Source organism: Choloepus didactylus, chromosome 12 (assembly GCF_015220235.1).
Source record: "Choloepus didactylus isolate mChoDid1 chromosome 12, mChoDid1.pri, whole genome shotgun sequence".
In the NCBI taxonomy this organism is placed as follows: domain Eukaryota; kingdom Metazoa; phylum Chordata; class Mammalia; order Pilosa; family Megalonychidae; genus Choloepus; species Choloepus didactylus.
In genome coordinates this window covers 48,300,718-48,306,171 of record NC_051318.1, presented here as the reverse complement: position 1 = coordinate 48,306,171, position 5,454 = coordinate 48,300,718, and the positions used below count along the sequence as shown (strand labels likewise).

Below are 5,454 nucleotides of genomic sequence, written 5' to 3'. Positions count from 1 at the left end.
ATCAGTATCAATTTTCCCTGAGGAAGAGAAAGAGCAAGTTGTCAGACTTTCCTGTGAGGCCTCTAGATGCTGTGCTTTTCCTATCCTGCCCAGCATGTGGCTCTTGTCAGCCTGGATCTCCCCAACATGAAGAGGTGCATTGCCTTTAATTCTCAGTAGGCCCTGTCCCTGCCAGGAGACCAAGGGTGTCAGGAGCCAAGCTTAAGATATTTTGGGGTTTTTTGTTTGTTTCTTTCTTTTCCCCAGGCACTAGGGTCTGAGTTCTCTGAGGGAGGGCAGCCACTTGAGCTGGGCCCTCCCTCCCCCTTTTCATAGGGAAGATAAACTCTTTTGGGATTTATCTCCTACATTTGACTTCTTCCTTTGTCTGCTATTATCTTAAATTCACCCTTGCCTGGGTCACAGCTGACAGTTGAAAATGCCTGAAGCTTTCTCTAATTTCTTAAAGTGAGAGGAAAAAAAAGGAAAAAAGAAAGAAATCCTTCTTTTCAGAGCCATTCCCCAGCCCCTCAGTTGCCAGTCAAGAACTAGAGTTGGTGCCTGGTTCTGTGTGCCCCTTTTCTTTGCACACAGCCATTTTTCAGTATTCTGAGCTTAGCCAACCCCAAAGGCCTCTGTTTTTATTCATTTATGTATTTTGTTTCCATCACACCTGCCTCCTCCATGCTGGGAAAAATCCTTGGGCTCCTTTTCTGCTTCCTCTGGGTTTACCTTTGCTCATAGCTTGTATTCAGTAGTCCGAATTCATTACCTAAAACTGCAGTGGAGCTTGGTTGAGTTATCTACCCTTCCTCATAGTAGACTGCTTCGTTTTCCCACAGGGAAGTGTTTCAGCTCAGCCTGCCATGCCAGACCATTTCATCCATTCCAGACTGGTGTATGATGTGTGCCCAGTCATACATGTTCCCTAACAGTTGTCCCAGACTATTTATCCAGAATAGTTTTTATTGCTCCACAATTTCAGCATATATGAAATGTCCAAATTAAACTGAAGGCTATATAACTTTATCTATGAAAGAGTCACAAAGAGAGTTGGGATACCCAAGTTTCAATTGAGTTTACTATGGAAAATTTACAACATCACTGGGTTTTAATTATATCACTATGAAATGAAGGGATTATATTTATGATAGACAATCTGTAAAATCCTTTCCTGTCCTAAAATTCAATGATTTATTTTGTCTCTTTGGAATGACATGAAATAAGGCAGGTCACTCTAGAAGATATCATATCAGGGCATATAAAATATCTACCCCAGCATCTGATGGCACACACCATAAGATCAATAAAAATTTAAAATCCCTAAGTTTCAGTGAGTTAACCTAAGCCTGTCTCTCTTCCTCTTCTAATTGATCTCAAGACACTAAAGGGCTATGGCCTTTGAGGACAAGTCCTAGAAAAAGTAATAAGAAAGATTACAGTTTTTTGTTATAACATTGGGATTATAAAGTGCACCCTACTGGCTGAAAATCAGCTTTTTTCCACTTAATTTATACTTCATGTCATTATATATTTTTTTTTTAAAGTTTTAAAAAAAAACAAGACAAAAATCAAAAGAATAAGATATGCTTATATTTCAATGCAATTCTGTACTTCTATTGTTTTATATTAACTTTACAGTTGATATGATTTTTAAATAAATATAGTGAAAACACATACTGTACCTAATGGAACATAATAACATTTTTCATCAATTTTAATATATATTTGGAAAACTAACCTATAAAGAGTAGGTTAAAATATATAAAAATATCTTCATTGTTTTTATGAGATTTGGGTGTTTATACTTGTAGAAAAGATATGCAATACATCTGTGATTATTTCAGCTCCCATAACTTATGTATCTTGAAAGAAGTCGTTAAAACAACTGGAAGGGTAGAGATGGTTAAAATTCAAGATGTCTTCAAATTTGATTACTGAAAGTTATTTGTGTTTATAATAAGAAAAAGGCACAATGCTCTTTATTGTTGCTACCTTTGTTACAATTACAAAGTTCATTCGTAGGTTGTTCATGACATAGTTCATTATTCTGATTACAACAAAATTACAGATAAGAATAATTCTGTTTTAAATGATATGGTTAAAGTAAAATAAATGGAAGTTAAACAAGGCCTGTGACTATGAACTTCATACCTGAGCAAAAACATGTTAAGTGCACTAGATTTTTTATAGCTAATATAACGTAGTTTCTTCAAAAATATTGATAACATATTTCCAAATTTATTTTTCATACCTCCTCTTTTACTGATAAAATCAATAGCTCATGTGACCTTAATTTTATTTCTAAAATAAATTATCCATTGTTATGAACTCATATTTAAAACAACAACAGCAACAAAGAAAACCTCCACTATTAAGTATGCTTCCTTACACAACAATTGTGTTATAATGAGAGACTAATGTAATAAGGAAAAGCATCTGCTCTCCTCATTTATTCAGGCTAGTTATTACTTATTCTGAATTTGTCATTTGGGCAATATCAAGCACACATTCTTAGAAAGAAGAGACGGAGAATTTTATTTAAATTATGAAAAAAGTGATATATTTATAATATGAATATACTATTTCAAATTCCTATAACAAAGTCATTTAGAGAAGACTCACATACTCTCACTGTGTCTTCTGCATAAGTTTTCCCTTTCTTCTGTAGGCTTTCCTCATTACAGTCATCTACAAAAATTAGCTTAAAATAACTGCATTCCATCTTCAGAAGTGGTATCTTCTTTCTACATGCTTTTAACATCAATCAATTCTTTATTTTCTCTAGTGCTTCCTTTCAAAGGAGTTGAAGTACCAAGATGTTCTTTTCCTAAGAATTCTCTGTGATGAACAAGTTCATCAATGATACAAGAAAAGTTATTTCCATCATGTGTCTTGTTTTCTGAGGATTGGCTTGTCTACAACACACTGGAGTTTCTTCAGCTGCAGGTATTTCTGTAGAAGTCATGCAACTCAAAGCTGTATTTCCTTCAAAATTTGTAGATTTATCAAGACTGGAACTAGTTTTTGCTGTTAAATTGGTTATGTTAACTGATCTGCATTTTTTTACCAATACTGGAAAAATCAGACATTTCCAATCAATGTGTTCATTCTCTCACTCTTAGAAATACTTCTGCAGTTGAACTTAACAGGGCTTCAGGATAACAGACATTCAGAAAGAAGACTCCTTTCCCTAAGATTATCAGGTGAAAAATAATCATCACATGAGGACTCCTTTCCCCAGTGAAGTCTCTATAACAGGCTTGGTCATAAACTGTGGGCTATTTACCAACTTTAAAATTTGCAGTTTTGGCATGGTAGATTTCATGCTGTACTTTTTTTTCTTTGGTAATTTTTCTTTTGAAGATGAATGTGAGCACTCTGACATTCTTTTTCTCTTTGCTGAGGAACTTTTGGGAATTGAATTAAGCAAAGAATGGTCTTTTGTTATAGATAAAGTAGGAGACAAACTATTTTTCTCATTAGGTATCTCCTTAGTTGTTTCTTCCAATTTTTTTTCTTTCTTTTTTTTTTTTTTTGTCAGGGATGACTACTTCACTTATACTATCTCTTTGCCAATTTATTTTTCTGTTTCAAAGATTATTTGTGGATTTCTGAGGAATTGGCTCATTGAGGTAATTGCAAGATGCTGATGAATGAATACTATTTGTTTTCAATACAGGTGAAGAAATACAAATATCATCTTTAATTTCTTTAATGAATCCTCCCAATTTCATTTCCTGATTTCTACATCCTGAGTTTCCACAAATATCATAAAGATGAAAGTAAAACTCCAGCAAAGGATTCATCTGAACAATAAGTGTCATGTGAAATGTTCAAAGGTGCTTCACACAGAGAGCTAGCTGGATTATCATGAACTTTTTCAATCATTTGGGAAGGTATGGGGGAAAGATTTTCCCTTTCCTCCTTCATCTCATGTAATCTCTTCTCCATTACACTCTAATAACTGCTATTAATTTTATTTGTAGGATGATACACTAATGAACCATTAGATTCAAATAAGAGAACAGGTATATAATTATCCAGAGTTTTTTTTTTTTTGCTTTTTTTTTTTGCTTTTATAGTTCTTTAGCCATTTTCTCAAATTTCTTTCAAAGTCTTTTATCATTTTCTGGTGTTTTGGGAAAAAAATCTTTGTATTGCCTACACTTTTTTAAATTAGGCATGGTAATTGTTCATTAGTATTAGCTGCAGGAAATAATGATTCATCAATGTGTACTCCAGCTGTCTTGCATTTTTTAACACAAAGCACTGAAACAAGCTTTACCATTTTCTTCTGTGTTTTGTCCCAACTGCTCTGGTATCCATCTTTGAATACAACATGAGTTACATGCTTGTTAGAAGGTTTTGAAACCTTTGCCCCATCTAAATTGATTTATAAATGCCCTTGAATAATTTTCTGTTCCACTGGATGACCACACTTCAACATAAGCTACTTTATCTTTCAGGATGGAATTCCCTGGGGCTCCAGGAGCCACCATAAAGGGACTGGGGAACAGGCCTACCTCGCTGGGTGGGATCTGGGGCCAGGCTTGACCACATGGAGCTGAGGGCCCTAAACTAAGTCACAGCCCTCAGGCCACTCTTATTATATATTTTCAATTGTTTTAAAATTATCTATGATAACCTATAGAACAATATTTAGAAAACAATTTATTTGCTAAACATAGCTCTTTAATATTAGAAAGTATTTAGAAAATCATTCACTTGGAAAATATAGTCATGTTTTACAAATAAATGAGACTATTGAATTTCTTTAAGCTAGTTACAGCATCTATAATTAAAAGCAATCAAACTTTCTTTGTGAATCTGATACTATTGACATTCAGTTTAACAAAATAGTAACTGAAAAACTTATCATATTCAAGCAACTAATGTACAAAAAACATTTAATCAGTATTTCTGATTTAGAATAAATATATCATCAATTGTGTATGCATTACTTGAAATAGTTTTTTACCTAATTTCCCTACATTGTCTCTTCTTTCCACCCATCATCACTGTCCACAATGCTACACTTAAATTTTCCTTTATTTTTATAGAGTCATTCTCAAGGAAATATATACAAATAATAAAGTTATTCCTAACAAATTTGAAGAGGATCAAGGTATAATAAATTTATACATTTATACAGTGGTACCTCAGTACTTGACTGCTTTGAAATTCATTGAATTTGGTACTCAACACACTTTGATGTGAAAATTTTGTCCTGGTATTTGTTTGTTTGGTACTTGCTGTGCAAGCCTCAGTTGCCTCATGACTCACTACACTTTCCAGCTGAAACAGAGTCATATATTAGTCGTGAAGTACCTCTTGCCCTGGGCACATCCCCTTGTGGTCTTATCTTAACTTCTGTGGTCATTTTGTGTACTTTTACATTTTTTTTCTTACCATATGTCTTATGAAAATGAGTAGTGAGAGCACTGAGCAGAAAAGAAAATTACTTCACACTAC

General features: G+C 33.8%; 1 pseudogene; it reads right to left on the bottom strand.

The window, feature by feature from the left end:
- Positions 1–2,809: 2,809 nt before the first annotated feature.
- Positions 2,810–4,481, bottom strand: LOC119506831 (annotated as a pseudogene).
- Between the last annotated feature and the right edge of the window lie 973 nt (positions 4,482–5,454).